Raw genomic sequence first — 21,221 nt, 5'->3', positions numbered from 1 at the left:
GTAAGGATGTGTATCCCCTCCCTCGAATTGACGACGCCCTCGATTGTTTGCAAGGTGCCCAATTTTTCTCCAGCCTTGACTTAAGATCAGGCTACTGGCAGATCCCCATGAATGAAGATGATAAAGAGAAGACCGCCTTTGCAACACCGGACGGTTTATACGAATTCAATGTAATGCCTTTTGGACTCTGCAACGCTCCTGCTACATTCGAGCGTATGATTGACACAGTTCTCCGCGGCCTCAAATGGAAAACATGTCTCTGTTACTTAGATGACATCGTCATTTTTTCTTCGTCATTTCCTGATCACCTTACTCGTCTCGATGAAGTTTTGACAGCACTTTCCAGCGCTGGCCTACAGCTAAACACGAAGAAATGCCGTTTTGCATCAAAATCCATTAAAGTTCTTGGCCATCTCGTAAGCAGCGAAGGAATTAAGCCTGACCCTGAAAAAATCGCTGCTGCGCTGCACTTTCCCCGTCCAACTCGGGTCAAAGATCTCCGCAGTTTCCTCGGCTTGGCATCATACTTCCGCAGATTCATCCGCAATTTCGCCTCTATTGCCTCACCTTTACATGCGCTTCTTCACAACGACACGCCTTTCATCTGGTCTCCTGCTTGCGAAGAAGCATTTGAAACTCTGAAGCGTGCTCTGACTTCGGGTCCCGTCCTCTGCCATTTTGATGATAAAGCACCGACAATTTTGCACACCGACGCCAGTAGCCATGGCATTGGCGCTGTCCTTCTGCAACGCCAAAACACCTCTACAGAAAATGTTGTTGCCTATGCGAGCCGAACTCTGACTTCTGCGGAACAAAACTACACTATTACCGAACAAGAATGTCTCGCCGTCGTCTGGGCTGTTCAGAAGTTTCGTCCTTACCTGTACGGCCGTCACTTCACAGTCGTCACTGACCACCACGCCCTATGCTGGTTATCCACTTTGAAAAATCTGTCCGGTCGTCTCGGGCGGTGGATCCTCCGCCTTCAAGAGTACGACTTTACTGTCACTTACAAATCGGGCAAGAAGCACAAGGACGCCGACGCTCTCTCTCGTTGCCCTATTGCTTTGCCGTCGCAACCCATGTCCTCGCATTCCTCTCCTGTCCCAACGGAGTCAAGCCATTTAAACCCTACAGTTATGCAGTCTTTGAGCGCCGCCTCTATTGCTCCCATGCCAGATATACACTGCAATCTTGCTCACCACCAGAGTGCTGACCCTTACTGTCAAAAGCTGATTGATAGTCTCAGCGGTGTTCTTAGACCTCCAAATGCCCGTCTCCGTCGCCGGCTCAAAAATTTCAAGTTACAGGATGGCACATTATTTTGGCACAACTACAGCCCACTGGGCCACACATGGGTTCCCGTAATTCCTTCTTCCCTGCGTCCTCAAGTTCTACAAGCCTTCCACGACGACCCCACCGCAGGTCACCTTGGGTACCACAAAACCTATGACCGCATCAAACGTCGTTTCTTCTGGCCTGGCCTTTCAACCTCAGTATTAAAATACGTAGCGTCTTGCATCCCTTGTCAACGACGCAAGCGGTCTACGTCGCCTCCTGCCGGTCTCTTGCAACCTCTCCCATGTCCTTCCACACCTTTCGAAGTCGTCGGAATCGACTTGTATGGACCCCTGCCCTTGACTCCAGCTGGCAACCGCTGGGTCGTTACTGCCGTTGACCACCTCACCCGATACGCTGAAACCGCAGCACTTCCTTCCGGCTCCGCTTCCGAAATCGCCAACTTCTTCCTCCACACCATACTTCTTCGCCACGGCGCCCCTCGCCTCCTCCTTAGCGATCGTGGCAAGTCGTTCCTCTCCACCGTCCTCGCCGCAGTGCTTCATGCTTCAGGCACGGTGCATAAAACTACATCTCCTTACCACCCTCAGACCAATGGCCTCACAGAACGCTTTCATCGCACCCTTTCTGATATGCTATCCACCTACATTCACCCTCAGCACAACAACTGGGACTCTTTACTCCCCTTTGTAACCTTCGCCTACAACACTGCCGTTCAACGAACCACCACCTACTCTCCGTTTTTTCTTGTTTATGCCCGCCATCCTACCTTCTCCCTCGAAGCATCTTTCTTCACAGCTTCTACTCCTTCTGCCGCGCCTTCCCACGAACAGTTCGTGTCTCGTATCGCCCACTGCCGTGATCGTGCCCGCCTTCAAACTGAAGCCACTCAAGCTTCCAGGAAAAGCACGTATGATGCGACTCATCGCTCAGTGTCTTTCCGCCCTGGAGACGAAGTGCTACTCTGGACACCTACTCGCATCCCCGGCCTGTGTGAAAAGTTTCTGAGCCGTTTTATTGGCCCGTACACGGTTCTGGAACAAACTTCCCCTGTAAACTATCTCATCACACCTGCATCGCCTGTTCGCGATCGTCGGTGTCGCGGCACCGAGATTGTGCACGTGTCGCGCTTGAAACCCTTTAACCGCCGACCTTAAGATTTAATTTGCGACCAGGATGGTCGCTTTCGTTCGGGAGGGGGAATGTTGTAAGCACTGTGAGTGACCTTCATCTTCATCTCAGCGTAATCATCATCGGTCATCGGGTCGTGCGAAGAAGACGAAGTGTTGCTAAGCTGTGACTAGTCGGTAGCTGCTGCTTCGGCCTACCTGAAGTAAAAAGGTGAATTTGCTGGTGCGTTCTTCTGCCTCACAATATACAAAAATAATCACGTGCTTACAAAATCGCGCTAGCGGATAATACATTAGCTCGTTCCAAGGATATCCTAGTAAACATCTCATATTCGCAATATTTTACTCATGTCTATACAGTCGTAGAAAAAAAAACAGGTAAATAATAGTTCATTAGAGGGTAGAGTTTCCACGCTTAGTTATCAAACTGACAGGTGATCAGAGCGCTGCCGGACAAAGGTTCAACAACCTCACAGGGGCCCTCAATTCCTATCGACCAATCTTTAAGCCTTGTAGTCAGGACTTGAATGAATGTTTAAAAATTCCAGGTAACCACAAAAAATGCTACTAACTAAAGCACTGTCTGTCCGCTTAACACATGCTCAGGATGATGTTTCTGATTATTGAGGCTATTAAGAGTAAGCCCATCACTCAATATTGCTGTATCCCTGAGAGCCTGCGTCACACCAAAGAGCCGAAAGACGGACGGGTTGACGTTGAACTGAGGTTCAAACCCCAAAGTGGCACCATAGTGGTTCATTTCTATTTTGCGTTTGGTGACTAAACTGAATGAATAATGGCTCTAAACGGGGATTGCGGCATGATTGTAAAGCCGCACTGTCGCACGAACGGAGCACGAAAAAGCAAATCTTGAATCCATCCTGGATCCGCCGCGGTGGCTCAGTGGTTTGGGCGCTCGGCTACTGATCCGGAGTTCCCGGGTTCGAACCCGACCGCGGCGGCTGCGTTTTTATGGAGGCAAAACGCTATGGCGCCCGTGTGCTGTGCGATGTCAGTGCACGTTAAAGATCCCCAGGTGGTCGAAATTATTCCGGAGCCCTTCACTACGACACCTCTTTCTTCCTCCTTTATTCCTTCCCTTACGGCGCGGTTCAGGTGTCCAACGATATATGAGACAGATACTGCGCCATTTCCTTTCCCAAAAAACCAATTATTATTATTATTAGTCCATGCTGGGACTAATACCACAGCATGTGACTAGAGCCATACCCTAAAGCACACAACTAAGGTTTGCTGCGATGCCATTCGAAACAAACGCAGTGTCTTTCATGAGGACCAAGACAAACTTGCCTAAAAGGCTCCATAGATTATTATAAGGAAGTTTCTGTAAAGGACGTTTCTCTGTATAAGACATTGGCAACATTTTTGCAATTTACTTCTCATTACGCCCAGCCATCGCAGCGTGACGGTAGAAGCAAGGCGTATATGGAAGTCAGTGGTAATTTGGGTGGATGCAAACCATTGTCTCTGGCCTCATTCTTCAGGCACGTGCTGAATGCGCAATGAATTGGAGAATGAAAAGGCACAATGCGTCCATCATTGACGCCTTTTTCTTCCTCCGGCCTAGAGTTGGAATCTAATAATGCCACATACATTTCTCCCTGCCTACGCACTGACTTCAGGAGGGAACAGTGGAATAAAAATGAATGGCCAGCGAGATTTAATCCTGCTTGCTGCAAATCTTAAAAGAAAAAGTAAGAAAATGTGACAGTGGTGCTCGTTTGCATATGTATGTAGTCATGCATTCTTGATTTTTGTAGAACGCTCAACAGACAACGACATCTTGTTTCTTATGCCTTCACTAACTTTATAATCGCTGCTTTGTAAAGCTTAATGCAGCAATAAGCACACACAGTGGGTACAACAGCCGTTAAATTACTGTATTCATTTTTTCCCGCAGTTCTACCGCAGTATCGCAATAATCACCATAATGTATCGCTTATGCTCAGCTCTGGCCACGAGGCTGGTAAAACCGCGTTTTCAGTTTCAGTTGGAAACTTTTTTCAAGCATAGCTTAAAAACAGACACGAGATATTAAGCAGTGCTTGGCTCATATGTTTTTTAAACGATGAAAACAGGTTTAGAACATTTCGGTAACAGAAGGAGTATTGGACAGTGCGGTTTGTACGCTAGACACGCACGGTATTAGTGCTTTGCAGAGGCGAGACCATCAGCGCCCTTGCATTGTTTAACATTCACAGAGTTCTTACTAGAAATAAAAGTGTTGAGGTAAAGCGAGACGCAAACCAGAAGGACAAGGATAGGTAATACTGAATTTACTTACTTTCCTTATGTAGATTCGTAATACTTCTCGTCCGTACTAGTGTTTGTTATGCAGGAAGTGCGTTGGAAGTACGTATGTTGACAACTTCGTCGGACGCAACCCCATCAACAAGGAAATAGCCAATGCTTGAGGAAGGTTGCTTGTGAAAAGGTAATTCGCAAAGATGCCGCAGAAGCGCAAAGGCGCATACAGATGGAACCTTTCAGAACTGCACGATATACATGCTCATAAAGCTTGTAACCTGAGTGCAGTAGCCATGCGCACATACATATGTTGTCACATTTTATTTTTATACTGATCTAGTTTTGTGTTTAACCTATACCCGAATATTCACGTTTTACGGGTAGTACAGAAATAGGTTGGTGAGCTTGAGTTTCTGAATTTTTTCGTTTTTTTTCATTTTGTTGCATTTTCCTCGAGAATCAGGCTCACAGCTGCTTACTAAAAACCCGATTTCGGCGGCCAGCGGAATATTGACGCGCTCTAGTACGAAATGTGCTGCGATATTGAATTTCCTCGGCCCACATTCGCGAATAGAGACCGATTTAGAAAGTCGATGTTTTCATGATTTTTTTCTTTCATAAAATTGCCCGGGAGTAGTGCAAAGAAGTTTTCGTGCTATGTTTTCATTCGCTGTTGTTCTTTCGACTATTGTATACGCACCCTGTTTTTCGTTGCCGATAGGTGAGACATTCTGCACTTCCCTTAAACACTTAAACCGGCGCATTGATTGTAATGTAACACTTCGAATGTTAACGAATGAAGCATCCTAACTGCCTCGATAACTGTTTCGCTACTGATAATACAGCGACATGGATAGCATAGAGGATAAGGACTCCTCCTCACTAGTCAGGGTTGGCTTTTTTTTTCTGCGGAAGCAGCATAAATTTCAATGTATGGGCGCTTCCGTCAGTTACGTCCCCTGGGGAGGTAGAGAACAGAACATATTCGCGGATACCGCCACTGCTTCCTTCACAGAGTGAACCAGTCATAGCTGCAACTTACGCTAAAAAAGGTAAAAAGAAAAAACGCAAAGAAATGCACGGGATATTTCACAAAAGTAGTGCTCCGAGCAACTTCTTTTATCGGTCCACCAAAAGTGGGAACCAGCGGCAGCTTGAAAGCCCATAGATGTCTGGTTATAAAACTTCCTTGCACCGCAAGTTGAATAACGAGCCCACAAAGGCGAGGAATTATTAGGTTGGATCTTGATAAAGCACTGCTGCACATTAGGACTCCCAATTTCTGAACAGCGCTATCTGTTGCGCTGCCGCGGACCAAGAGAGCCGTAGAACCTCTTTAGGGATGACCACCAGATGTCCAAATGTAAACGAGAACAGCAAGTTAACTTTGCCTTTAATAAAGCAAGTCGCCCTTCTGTAAAATAAGTAAGCAATGTAAGCAATGTAAGATGCGAATCGTGAAAGCATGTTCAATGTCATCATCATCATCTTAAGCCTTCATGACTGCACCCACTGCAGGACAAAGGCCTCTCCCATGTCTCCATTTAGCCCTGTATTCTGTGTGCGTGCCGTGTAAGCATAGGTCGCTGTCGAAGTCAAAATGAAGTAGTCTGACGCTGACTGTCTCCGCTTATCAGTTGACAGCGCCATTAAGTATCGCCATTGCGTATAGCGCCGTCGGTATCCGGTTCGCCACGTACGACGAACACCGTTTTTGACGATAAAGGCTCTACCCACCCGCTGCGGTGGCTCAGTGGTTAGGGCGCTCGTCTGCTGAGCCGGGGTACTCGGGCTCGATCCCGACCGCGGCAGCCGAGTTTCGGTAGAGGCGAAACGCTGAGGCTCCCGTGTGCTGTGCGATTCCAGTGCACGTCAAAGATCCCCAGGTGGCTTAGATTATTCCGGAGCCCGGCACTACCGGCACCTGTTTCTTTCTTCTTTAATACCCTCCGTCCCTGCTTTTTCCTTTCCCTTACGGCGCGGTAAATGTGTCCGCCGAGATGTGAGACAGATACTGCGCCACTTCCTTTTCCCAAAAAACAATTTTCAATTTCCAAGGCTCTGCCTGCCAAATATTTTACAGCAAATTTTTTACACCCTCGTTGTCCTTGGAAGTTCAGTAGCGGCACACGCCAAGCTGTGGAAACACTCTTCTTCCTCGCATATGACAGCTGCGCCAGGAAAAAGGGAGAGCTGCGCTGCGCCAAACTTCGCAGCACTGTCGAGGGACCTTAAGCCCGGCCCACGTGGAGCGCTATCGCTCGCGAAATGGCACCGCATGAGAGACGTGCGAGGCCATGCATCCGGATTTGCACTGTCACGGTGCTTCGCGCACCCTTGATGGTGCATGTTCGCCAACGCGGCCGCGCGTGTATAACGCGTGGAGCGTGTTGCTGCGATAAGGATTTTTTTGTTTTTGATTTTTGATGAAAGGAAATGGCGCAGTATCTGTCTCACATATATAACGGCGGACACCTGAACTGCTCCGTAAGGGAAGAGATAAAGGAGGGAGTGAAAGAAGAAAGAGAGGAAGAGGTGCCGTAGTGGAGGGCTCCGGAATAATTTTGACCACCTGGGGAAAAACGCTCTATTCAGGCCGGGCCTTACGGGAGGCAGATGCGTGACGCCCTCTCTGCGTAGTGGTGTGGACTAGCGCTTGCGCCATTTCTAGCGAAAATATTTAGCGATAATCACGTAGTGTTGCAGGCGCTCTCCGTAAATGTAACAAAACTCTCGCTCGTTCTCTAAACATAACACACTGATTTTTAATGCGAAAGCATTACTTGTCCCACACACACACACACGCACACACGCACACGACGCCGGCTATTTTGCGGCGTGGTGTGCGTGCGTGCGTGTACTCGCAGACGGGACAGAAAATCTCAGCGATACCAAAAGAAATGCAATGACATCTTCAAGCGGCCGTATGAAGTGCACAGCAAGCCGAGCACCACCAGTTCACACAATTCCACGCATGTCGTTCGTCTATACTCCCCCCTGGCCGACCTCAATGTGGCGCCAGTCTTCCCGACATTCGTTCTCAACTTGTGGCGCAGTCTTTTGCTGTACAGCGTGCCGGGTAGCCTCATACGCGCGTGGATATCACCCGGAACGGTGTACAGCGCTGTGGGTTTCATAAATTCGAAGGACTTTAATGCAAATACAAACGGTGCGCGTAAACAATGCAGCCAGGAACAGTTATGCTTTCGCATTCCCACACGCAAGTACTCTTATGTGGCCCTGCCAATGTTTCTTTTCAAAATTAGGCTCAAATAGTCAGTGCCACAGCTGCAGGACATGTGATCTATTTATTTACATGCGCGAATTACTGGGCTGCAAGCAAGTGTGTCTAGGGGGCAGGTGCAATTTAATGTCAGCCATTTGTTAGGCCCGAGTCAAGGACATAATACATTACTTCGATAAAGATAACAAAAATACAGCGCGAAAGGAAGATGGCGGAAAACGAAATTCACACTGACACAATTATATCGATTCGCGCCCAAGCGGTCACGTTTTTCACGTTCTAAATGCACACACATGCCAATTTATTATTTTGGGAAATTTAATTTATAGTACTTCGTGCCCTCGTTGCACGCATTTAGCGGTGAGGACAAATTATGAAACCTCCAGACAAGCGATAACGACGTCTTACTGTGAACGCGTACGCAAGGTGCCGCCAACCGTTGGTGTGGATCACCATACCGCAAGGAGCATTCACTTCGGAGGCTACACAAAAGTGGACTCGAAAGTGAAAATTGCGCCTTTTTCATCGCCACGCAATAGACGGCAAAGCGAAGTATATATCGAAAACTGAAGCAGCATGCCTTCCGGCAATTCCCATTCAGCTGTCCTAGCCAGCGCTAGTTCACCTTTTTTTTTTCCCAGCAGGTAACCACAACACTCGACACCCTTTGTACACTTATTTCTGCACTGGGGCACTGGCATTTTCACTCCTCACATCACGTCCAACTGTTTCTTCCTTTTCTGATAACTCTTTACCTATCACAGGTACGCAACTGTTTGCAATTAATGATTTGTAGCTTGTCGTAAATAAAAGTCATAGTAGTTTTTAGAATTTGGAAACGCTAGACAAGATTTGGCTGCATCGTGTGAAAATACGTGCGCCTTCGAAATCATGCAGGCAAAGCAACACCTCCAGTACTCGTGATTAGTCGAAAAAGCCAAAATTTTCTTGCCACAGCGCCAAGGGTAGTCGCGCTTTCGAAATTCTAAAACTGATATGGCTGTTATTAAAGACCGGCTACAAATGTCTGATCGCAACTAGGCGCCTGTTTCGACTAGTTAAAAAGCTAATTATTAACAATCAGATAACCATATTGATACTTAGGACGATTCACCTGTTTCTGGTGTGCGTTATCAGTGGTAATACTACAACGCAAAAGCCTATTTTTGAAAATTTCTGAAAGTGTTCGTTGACACATTTGTTATATTGCGTCGTTAAGTACAGACTGCGTGAATAGAGTCATCGCATGGTCATGAATGAGCGCTCCCCCACCCGAAGTTGAGAAATTAGGACGAGGCAGGTGAACCGAAGAAAAACTTTCACAAATATTTCAGGGGACGCCGCATATATAGGCAAAAAAGAATGAGCAGAACTACGGAGGGCACTTGAGACTATTTACCTGCTTTGACAGAGGAAGCAATTATTGTTTTATTTATTTTGTTTGCTTCATTTTAATGACACACCTACCATTAGCAGAGTATCGTAAGGCAACGCATACACTAAGTCCATCTTTATTTGCCAAGAGGCAACGCGGTTTTGGGGCTTATGGATGCCTGCTCGCATCGCAATCTGAAGGTGCTTGCTTTAATTCCTGTCACCTTGCGAATAAGTATTTTTTATTTGCGGATGACGTCGTTGAGGGTTTAATAATAATAATTGGTTTTTTTGGGGAAAGGAAATGGCGCAGTATGTCTGTCTCATATATCGTTGGACACCTGAACCGCGCCGTAAGGAAAGGGATAAGAGAGGGAGTGAAAGAAGAAAGGAAGAATTAGGTGCCGTAGTGGAGGGCTCCGGAATAATTTCGACCACCTGGGGATCTTTAACGTGACCCGCCGCGGTGGCTCAGTGGTTAGGGCGCTCGACTACTGATCCGGAGTTCCCGGGTTCGAACTCGACCGCGGCGGCTGCGTTTTTATGGAGGAAAAACGCTAAGGCGCCCGTGTGCTGTGCGATTTCAGTGCACGTTAAAGATCCCCAGGTGGTCGAAATTATTCCGGAGCCCTCCACTACGGACCTATTTGTTCCTCTCTTCTTTCACTCCCTCCTTTATCCCTTCCCTTACGGCGCGGTTCAGGTGTCCAACGATATATGAGACAGATACTGCGCCATTTCCTTTCCAACAAAAAGCAATTATTATTATTATTATTATTATTATTATCTTTAACGTGCACTGACATCGCACAGCTTGCTGAAGCACTTTTCCTGGACGCCGACTACGACGCCGCGTTTCATTGCTAATGGACCATTAAAGACTTTCGCCTTAAAATATTCCTACCACCTTTGCACACTATTTTGTTCTCTTCGTGCGCGTCCCTCATAGCCTGAGTCGCTTCGGGATGTTAAACCCCTATAAACAAAACAAACAAAAAACAGAATGTCTTCGTGCTGCGTCGCGGCCCAGCCTCTCGGGGCATATATACACATACATTGCAGCGTACTATGAGCCAAAAATGTCCAGATTTCCTTTGTCCTATCTCTATGACTTGGTCTTATTGGACACTTGCCGCTTCTTTCTGCAGCTAACCCATCGTCCGCGTGACAGGGTCCTCGGCTGCTCCGGGGAATGAGCGCTCACACGTGCTAGCCTGCCAGCGGTACGGCCCAGATTGCGGCACGCGTTCTGAGCGAGCTTTTCTCTAATTGATCAATACCCCCCACCTACTCTCCACCCCCCCCCCCTTTTTTTTATTTCACTGCCCGTTGTCTCGAAAGGAAGCTGTCTTGTATCGGGAGCTACAGACACTTCCCCTAAACCCGAAATATTCGTTGGAGGCACTTAGATATCTCTAACTCCAGGAAGACGAAACCGTTCGCGACTCATTGGACTGATTTGAATTAGCCGCGCTTGATTTCACGACAGAGGAGAAGAGCAGCTGGCGCAAGCGTGGCCGAGAGATCGCGTGACCTAAAATGTAAAGGACGGACGCGAGTGTAAGCCATTAAAGACTATCGCCTTAAACCCTGGACGCAAGTAGCTCCATCGAGACACCTCCAAATTGTAGCTTTCGCGCAGGCCACTCTACCCTCGACCGCGTGGTTGATGTAAGCACGCGCACCCTCAAATCGCCCATTGTCACCCCTCTAGAACCTCGGACGAACAATGGCGGACGTTCCCTCTGCATGGCCACCTGTAGCTTCTGCTGGGCCGCTGTGCGCGGCAGATCGCAGCCGGCGCTGAGCGTTGGAATTAACAAGCCCAGTCTCGACGGGAAAAATGTCTTGTTATAAAGTTCCTTCTTTCTCGCTTTCTCATTTCACAGCAGGTGAAAGGGGGTGTTTTCGAGCACCACTTGCTGCTGGACTGCTTGGTCTTCCACTCATCGATGAACAAGCGCAAAATAACTCAACGGGCTTGAAGAAGCGTACGACACAGACGGAAACTCTTTCACCCATATCAGTCTCCTTGGCGTAGTTTCTTTTGCTATTTTGCGCGCAACGCTTGAGTCCGTGTTGGCCTCATTTGACTAATGCGTTTGAATATTATGCGCTGGCTCACCAAAGTATGAAAGTTTTCGCTCTTGCAACATGCACGTCGACGCAGTTAAACTGAGCAAAGCCTCTTATTCTGCTGCCTATTAAAATTATTATGACTCCAATGAAAACATACCTACACGTCGGCCCAATTAAACTGAAGAAACGCTCTCAATCAGCTGCCTATGAAAATTATTATGGCTGAAATGAATGTGTCTTCCTCGTTGTGTTTCGCGATATGAAGCTATAATATTGTAAGCATAGTGCGCGACGTTCGTCTTCGTCTGTAAATATTCATCTTCATAGCTGACCTTCCTCTTCCGAGATGTGGCTGCGATGCTTGCGAGTGGCAGTAAAGATCGCTCCGTCCGCAGTCTCACAAGAGTTGGAGGCTGCTCTCGTTCAATGAGTCTTGTCCACCACAACACTGCGACTACTTTCTGGTCGCGCACTGTGCTTTCTCTTCTATGAAAGTCATCGGCGACGCCGTCAGTCAAAAGGGTATAAAGCCTGATCCCGACAAAGTTACTGCAACTGTACATTTCCCCCGGCCATCACGAATTAAAGGGCAACTGACGACATTTTAGAACTCTATGAGTTTAAACGAGCCGAAAGTGTGAAACTTGGAGGTAAAACTCGCGAAATCTTTTTGCACTAGCATTTGAAGTCAGGACGTAATCACCGACTTAAGCATTGTCGCCGTTCAGAATTCTCTGGAGGGCACAGCTAAAGGCATATCTCGTTGTGATGACGTCACGTACGGCGGCGTCAGGTTTCCAGCGAATAATCGTCGAAGGTGAAGCTCACGAAGCATTGTTTGGCGGCATTGGAAAAGGCACGGCAGGATGCAGGCGAAGGCAGCGCACATCTGAAAGTTCAGGAACAACGATGTCACCGCGAGTTTCCCCCAACGCAGTGAGAAGAAGCCTGAACATCGTAGCGAATTTATTCGGTAATTACGTCCCCATTCTAAGTGCTAGTGTAAAACTACTACTTTGCATGCTTTACCTAGAAGGTTCGTAGATTCGACTTCGTCAATAGCCACATATTCTCAAAAAAAAAGCTATTTCACCTTCCCTTCAAAGACCTGCACAGCTGTCTGGGACTGGCCTCATATTTTTGTCGATTCATCCAAAGTTTCGCTTCTACCGCAGCCTCTTTGCATAAGCTTCTTGGTGCCAACACGCCCTTCGTTTGGTCAGAAGCTTGCGACGCCACCTTTGCGACCCTAAAGCAGGTTCTCACAACTGATTCCATACTGGCCTATATTGATAAGGATGCCACAACGATTTTACACACTGACGCCAGTGGACACGGCATTGGTGCCGTTATTGTACAGCGACAGTAGTCGTCGAGCGAGAGTGTGATTGCCTGCGCCACTCGTACCGTGAATGCAGCGGAACCGAACTACGCAATCACTGAACAAGGGTGCGTCGTCGTTGTCTAGACCGTTCAGAAATTTCGCCCCTATATGTAAGGCCGCCACTTTACTACCGTCACTGACCATTATACGCTATGCTGGTTGTCGTCACAGAGCTTGTCCAACCGCCTCTCACGCTGGATTCTCCGCCTCCAGAAGTATGGTTTTACGGTCACCTACAAATCTGGCAAAAAATACAAAGACGCCGATGCGCTCTCACGTTGCCCCCTCGCCTCGACACGCCCTCCGTACTCACCTCCTGCATCTTCAGCCCTCCAATTTGTTAATTCAATGGCTATCCAAAGCTGGACAGCCGCAGCCGCTGATTGGATGATCGTTCCTGTTCTCGGCGATCTCGCCTGAGCACAGCGGGCCCTCCCTCACTATCCCACTCTCATCGATCACCTTAGTAGTGCTACGCGTCCTCCAAATGCCTGCCTCCATCGCCAACTTGACTGTTTCAAGCTGGTCGACGACACCCTTCTTTGGCGCAGTCATGACTCTTTCGGTCACATTTGAGTACCTGTCATTCCCCGTTGCCTTCGCCGTGAAGTTTTGCAGTCTTTTCATGACTAACCCATGGCCGGCCATATAGGCTACGAGAAATAGTATCAAGCGCCGTTTCTTTTGGCCTGGCCTATCAACCTCTGTTGCAAAATAAATTGTATCTTGCATCCCTTGCAAACGCCGCAAACGCTCAGCGTCTCCTACTGTGGGCCTTCTACAACCTCTTCCGTGTCCTTTCTCACCCTTTGAAGTCGTTGAGATGTACTTCTACGGTCCTTCAGCCTTAACGCCATCGGGATACCGTTGGATCGTCACCGCAATCGGCCACTTAACAAGATACACTGAAATAGCCCCGCTCCGTCCGGCTCTGCTTCTGAGATCGCCCATTTTCTACCTCAACGCCACACGTCTGTTCTATGGAGCCTGTCGTGTCCTAATCAGTGACCGTGGCAAATCTTTGCTCTCCTGCGCCCTTGTCCAAAGCTCTTCACGCTTACAGAACCATTCAACTTCTATCTTTCACCTCCAAGAGCAACGGGCTCACCGATCGCATCCATCGCTCGCTGTCAGATGAGCAGTCCACATATATCCAACCAGACAACATAAACTGGGACACCATGCTCCCCTTCATAACATCTGCATACAAGACTTCCGTGCAACGAAGAACCAAATTTTCCCTGTTTAGTAGCAATGGCTATATTACGTTAGCATTTCGAGCCTTCAGCGTGGCGGTGGCACGTGACCGTGGCGGCGCAGCCACGGTGTGGCGGTGGCGCCACCGCCACGTGGTCACATGGTTGGTCACGTGACCATCCACGTGGTGCGGAGCATCTGCTGCAGCCGGCAGCGCGGTGCGCCGGCGAAACCGAGCTGCAACAGCTGTGCGCATGCGCCTTTTCAAGTGGGACGAAGGTGAAGAAGGAACGCCCAGCGAGACGGAGCGGCGAAAGACTGACTTTGCAATTCAAGTGAGCGACTGCCACTCAGCGATCTGTAGCAATCGCGTCACTCCAGGTTTAACCAGCGCTAAACCACCGCCATTTTTTTTCTTGTGTATGGCCGCACACCTACCTTCACTCTCGAACCATCTTTCCACTCTGCACCCACAACCTCTTCCGGACTTTCCCACGAGGAATTTACTTCTCATATTGCCTACTGCCACAGCATTGCCCGCCTGAGTACTGGCGCCGGCCAAGCATCCCGGAAAAGCAGCTATGAGTTCAAACACCACGAAGTGTCTTGCTTCCGTGGCGATGAAATGTTGCTGTGGGCTCCAGTCCGTACCCCCGGCTTGTGGGAAACATTCCTCAGCCCCATCATTGGTCCGTACACTACACTCGAACAAAGGTTCCCTCTAAAATATCGCCTTTCCTCTGCCTGCCCTGTCAATGACAGTCGCTGTCGCGGTGTACAGATTGTTCCTGTTTCGCACTTAAATCCCTTCGCCCATCGCCTTTCTTCACTTTAACCTGCCGCTAACCGGTCGCTTCCGTCCGTGGGGGAATAAAGTTGGTGTTGTTTGCCTAAAAAAAAGGCACATACTCACAAGGGAGATTGGCCATAACCAGGCGGTGACAACTTGCACTGCTAATTGCATGCGGCAAACATGGGATGACCTAAAAAAATTGGGCAACTTATTTTCCGTGACAGAGGTGGTTGAGAGTGGTTAGGGGGTCTAAGAAGCTTAAATTTATACGAGAGAGTGAGTGGTGAGTGCAAGAAAGAAGAGGGGAAAAAAGTGCAGGAATAGCAAAAAGGAAATACCCAAAGTAAAGGGATAAAGGGCAGTACGAAGCTTATGATGCTAGGCGTTTTGTTTCTAGAAGAATGTTTTGAACGGCAGAGCAAAAATTCTCATCGGTATGCCCAAGCATTGAAGCGCCAAGAGATAGAACACCCGCAGTAGGCAGACGCAAACTGAGTTTCTGTAATGGAACTTACACACACACCACACGGGTGCCTTAGCGTTTTTCCTCCATAAAAACGCAGCCGCCGCGGTCGTGTTCCCGGGTTCGAGCCCGACCGCGGCGGCTGTGTTTTTATAGAGGAAAATCCCTAAGGCGCCCGCGTGCTGTGCTATGTCAGTGCACGTTAAAGATAATAATAATAATAATTGGTTTGTTGGGAGAAAGGAAATGGCACAATATCTGTCTCATATATCGTTGGACACCTGAACCGCGCCGTAAGGGAAGGAATAAAGGAGGAAGTGAAAGAGGAAAGGATGAAAGAGGTGCCGTAGTGGAGGGCTCCGGAATAATTTAGACTACCTTGGGATCTGTAACGTGCGCTGGCATCGCACAGCACACGGGCGCCTTGGCGTTTTTCCTCCATAAAAACGGTGGTGGTGGTGGTGAAAACATTTTTTCAGAACGGACAGGAGGTGTTTGGATCAGCCCGTAAGGGAGCGATCCTTACAAACACTAGGTGGAGGTCCCTAGTTTGGGACCCCAGTGGCGGTAGCCGCCGCCCGGGCGCGCCCGACTAAGGCTTGTTGGGCCTGTAAGTCGTGGCAGCCGAGCAGGGTCGCCTCCCAGTCCTCCCGGGTTGGGTTGGGGATTGGGGGAATGGCCGGTTTGGAGGGGCAGGCCCACACCATGTGATAGGTGTCCGAAGACACCGCGCTACAGTGCGGGCAGTTGCCGCTAAAGGAGGGGTCGGAATGTTTTAGGGCTGCCGGGCACAGCAATGTATTTGTGAAGAGGCGGAAAAGGAGCCGCTCATCCGCTTTCTGGAGGCCTTTACATGAGCTAGGGTAAAGGCGATGGCTATCTTGATAGTAGGTTGTGATATTTTTGAACGTATAGACCGGATTAACATCGGGTTCCTGATCAGGTGGGGGGGAGAAAACAACCCGGTGAGAGAGCGCGCGGGCGGCTGCGTCTGCTGCCTCGTTTCCTGCCAATCCCTGATGAGCAGGGGCCCATATGAGGTGACGGTGTGCGGGGTCCATATCCCGTATGCAATTTTGGTATATTCAATAGGCTAGGAAGGGAGTGCAGCCTTGTTCGACGTTCCGACAGGCCCCTCGCGAGTCGGTGATTATGTATTTTGAATTGGAATGTGAGGTCGCGAGAGAAATCGCGACCTCTTCTGCTTGTGTTGCACTGCGGGCTCTGAAAGTGAGACCGTTAACTGTGTTGCTGTTGTGAACTACCGCGGCCGTGTACCATCCCCCGTGGTGAGGGCCGGAGGTGTCCACGTAGTACACACCTGTTTTGTTGCCATAATATCGGGCTAGCGCTTCCGCTCGTGCCAGGCGCCGACTATTATGGTCTTCATGTGACATGTTTGCTGGAAGAGGCCGCACGTGAAGGGCACGTCTCCACAGTTCCGGGATGTGAAACCTGTCTTCCATTGGAGGGGTGTGTTGGATATGAAGTCGAGCAAGAAGGCGGCGACCCGACTCGGTTAGCGACAAGCGCGTGTACTGGTTTGTAAGGTGCGCCTCCCGGAGCTCCCGGAAAGTATTCACCACCCCAAGGGCCATAAGCCGGCTGTTTGAAGTAGTGATGGGGAGGTCAAAGGCACGTTTAACAATTTTGCGAAGGATGACCTCAAGGGCGTCCTCCTATTGTTTCCGTAGGTGGAGATAAGGAGTCGAATAGAGAATTCGACTAGTTACGAAGGCGTTTGCCAGCCGCAAGGCATCCTTACTTCGTAACCCTCCGCATTTGTTGGAAACCCGGCGGACCATGCGGCCCATCTGGTCCCCCACCTTACGGAGTTTGGCCAATGTAGTGTCTGGCCGCCTGTGTTTGTGGATGTAGAGTCCGAGTACCCGTATCTCATCACTTTCGCGTATGGGACCACTCTCGAGAGAAAGAGAGATTTTAGTTGTGCATTTCTGTGAGGGGCGGAGGTGCACAAATTCCGATTTTTGAGGGGAACATTGAGGACCGCAGCGGCGGGCGTAGCGGTCTACTATCGTCGCCGCTGTTTGCAGGCTGGTTTCAATGTCCCCTGTGCTGCCCTGTGTGGCCCACAGAGTGATGTCATCGGCGTACAGGGCGTGCTGCACGCCGGCGACACCACCCAGCTGGGCCGGCAGGTGCATCATGGCCAGATTGAAGAGCAGCGGGGAAAGTGCCGCGCCTTGAGGGGTTCCCCGCGTGCCGAGTAGGTAAGGACCATGCTCTCTATCTTGAATTCGAATGTAGGAATGACGATCCATTAAAAATTGGCTTATGTATCGGAATGTGTTGAGGCCACAGTCGGTGTGACTTAGGTTAGTGAGTATGATCTCATGTGTCACATTCTCAAACGCCCCTTTAAGATCCAAGGCGAGTACTACCCGGTCATTATGGGCGCATTCGAGGGGGTCAAGGACTTCCCGATTGAGTTGCAGGAGGACATCCTGTGCGGATCTGTGGGGGCGGAATCCGAACATGGTGCTCGCAAAGACATGTTTGTGTTCAAGATATGTAGATAACCGATCCCGCACCATCGTCTCCATTAGTTTGCCCACACATGAGGTGAGAGAGATGGGGCGGAGGTTATCTGTGTCAATTGGTTTGCCAGCTTTAGGAAAAAAAATAACCAAAGCCGTTTTCCATTCGATTGGCAGGGGGGTGTCCCCGCGCCAAATCGCATTGACGTATTCCAGGAGGGACTGGTATGCCAAGTCGGGCAGGTTCGTCAAAAGCTTTACGGTGACCTTATCCCGTCCTGGCGCAGTGCCCCGTTTCATTTTGGCGAGAGCCGCCCGCAGATCATGGAGCTGGAAAGGTTGATCCAGCTCCGTGTTTTCTCTGCCTGCATATGAGTACGCAGATCCACGGGGGTCTTGGGCTGTACACAGATACTGGTCCCGAAGTTTCTGTGCCAGTTGAGACGTGTTGCCGGGAAAAGCGTGCATGGCTCGCTGCAAATGTTTTTGTGTTTCGGTTCGTGTTTGGGTTGGGTCGATTAGGGCTCGAAAGAGACGCCACGTGTTTCGGCTGGACATTTGTCGCGCGGCCGTGTTGCATCTATCTACCCAGTTGGAGTCGGCGAGTTGGGCCGCGTACTCTGCCGCTTTCTGGGTAAGCTCGGCAATTCGAGCTTTAAGCTTTATATTGTGTTTTTGGTGTCGCCAACGGCGGACGAGGCTGCGACGGGCTTCCCAGAGGTGTAGAAGGGGGTTATCCACGTCCGTGACCGCCTCTGAGAGCTGGATGTGTGTTTCATGCGAGGAAAGGTGTGCCAGCAGCTGTTGGGACAATGCTGTGTAGCCTTGCGCGGAAATCGGTGTATTATCAAGTCAGTTAAAATTTTTCCTGAATTTCGCCCAATCAGGGATACGGGCTTGTGTTCTGGGACGCTTGAGGGGGCGTGTGCGTAGTGTTGTGTTAACAATGCAGTGGTCGCTACCGAGGGTCTCCTCAGTGTTGAGCCAGTCTGCGTGTCGTATGTTGTGAGTGAAGGTTAAGTCCGGGCACGTATCCCGTGTCACGGAGTTTCCTAGCCGTGTTGGGTGGACGGGGTCCGTGTGGAGGGTGAGGCCCAACGTGGACGCAAGCTCCGCCAGCCTACGTCCGCGCGACTCCTCCTTGCGATACCCCCACAGCTGACTGGGAGCGTTAAAGTCGCCCACAATCAGCAGGGGATCGCGGCCCGCTACTCTTAGCGCGCGGCTAAAGACGTCCGCAAAAGTCACTCGCTTGAGTTTGGGAGCGCAGTACACGTTTTGTACATGCAACGGCGGGTCCCTGCGGCGGAGTGGTAGGATAGTCACCATTACATAGGAATACTCGAGCTTGAGGTCGATATCCACTAAGTTGGCTGTGTAGGCTTTGTGAACGAGAAGACATGACGCGGGCTGCGGAATAATTTCGACCACCTGTGCACCACGGCGGCTGCGTTTTTACGACGTTCGATAAAAACGCAGCCGCCGTGGTCCCCAGGTGGTCGAAATTATTCCGGAGCCCTCCACTACAGCACCTCTTTCTTCCTTTCTTCTTTCACTTCCTACTTTATCCCTTCCCTTACGGCGCGGTTCAGGTGTCCGCCGATGTATGAGACAGATACTTCACCATTTCTTTTCCCTAAAAACCATTTATTAATATCATTATTATTATTATTATGGAACTTCTAAACGTCGCCTCCTAAACGATGAGTAGCGAAGATAATAGAGAAGAAGAAGACGGCGATTAGTGGGCCGGCTGTCTGACACCGGTCCGTAATTTTCGGCTTTATTTTCTCACTTCAGAGGTTTTCCAGTCTTTTTGGCGTTTGTCCTCGACGTGCGACGACCTGGGAGTCCCTGGCCACCGGCACAAGCACGTCAAGCGATCTCCTCGGCGCTGTGCGCCGTATCAACGCCGACACGAAACATCACCGCCAGCTGAACTCCATGCTGCACTCATGGCAGCAGCGCCAGCGGCAGGTCCAGCGGCCCCTGTAGTTGCGGCTACAGACCAGGCCCCGCCAAACAAGAGACTGCGCGACGACCAAGCCAGCAACGAGCCTCTGACCGACCATCCAGAGGACATGGACCAAGCATCATTTACAGTTGTATCGTACAAGAAAAAGAGAGCTGCCGGTGTTCCTGTAGTTTTCAGGCCCACTGAGGAAGGGGGAAGCCTATGGAAAGCCAACCCTAACATTGTGGCTTCGGCGGTTGTAGCATCGGCTCAAGAAAAAGTCCTCAGCCATTACATTCACAAGGATGGGAGCCTGATGGTTACAGTATCGACGGTGCCCGCCGCCAACCGTCTGCTCACGGTAACTAAGCTGGCTGGAGTGGCTGTAGAGGCCAGAGTCCCATACTCTTACATGGCAAGCTATGGCAAAATACAAGATGTACCTGTCACCTACACAGACGAAGATCTGCAGGAATATCTACGCGACCAAGGTGTCCTCTCAGCAAGGAGGCTAATCGCCTACACTCCTGAGGATGGTGGAAAGATAAAAGCGGTACGCCGTCGCACAGTTATATTCGAATTCGCAAAAGATGCGCCGCTACCAAAACGAGTAACTTTGGGGTTCTGTAGTTACCCTGTAACTGAATACGTCGGAGCAGCAACTCAGTGCTATAAATGTCAGAGGCATGGCCACATATCAAGACGCTGTAACGGCCCCGTGCGCTGCAAAGTGTGTGCTGGCCCCCACTCGCACAAAGAATGCACTTCGAGAGCGCAACCTAAATGCGCTAACTGCGGTGGCCCACACCCTGCTTCCTATGGAGGGTGTTATAAAAAGAAAGCAGCCACAGTTGCTCGCACGGCAGAGCAAACGCAAGGGAAACCCCCTAAGCGCCATGAACCACCACCTAACCCCGACGTGGTTTCCACGACTACGGCAGCTCTTTCCGAGAATCAGTCAACACAGCGTGGCAGTGCAGCTGACAAGACCTACGCAGATGCGGTAAAAAAGAAGCGCGGGAAGTCCGTTGGTTCTTCTCCTTCATCAAAGCTACTGCAACGCACACACAAGACCCGACAAACAGCGTCGTTTGCTCTGACCCTAGGGCGCCACAACATGACAAGAAGATCAGCGGCAGGCAGCAAACCGGAAGCTCTGAACAAGATGTCACATGCCTACTGATTCAGATGCTGTTTGCAGCCATCAAGGCTCTTATCCGTGCAATCCCCTCGTCAGGAAGACTCCCAGAAGTAGAAGCTGTTCTTGCAATGGAGCCGTTGATGTCGGTCTCCTACGCTCCGCAGGGGCGTAATACCACACTTCAGTAATCATGGCTTCCACAGCGAGAACTTCACCGCAGCTGACAATCCACAACATCTTTCGTACATGCACCATTTTCCAGTGGAACGCTCGCGGGCTACGCTATAAACTCTCAGATTTCCGGCAGCTCGTGCGAGCGTACCGCTTCCCCTTCATAGTCATCTGTGAATCACGCGTCGAGGATACTTTCCGACTCAATGGATACTATTTCCATCAT

This window comes from Amblyomma americanum, chromosome 10, assembly GCF_052857255.1.
Source record: "Amblyomma americanum isolate KBUSLIRL-KWMA chromosome 10, ASM5285725v1, whole genome shotgun sequence".
NCBI lineage: Eukaryota > Metazoa > Arthropoda > Arachnida > Ixodida > Ixodidae > Amblyomma > Amblyomma americanum.
Note: the sequence above shows the minus strand (reverse complement) of the source record.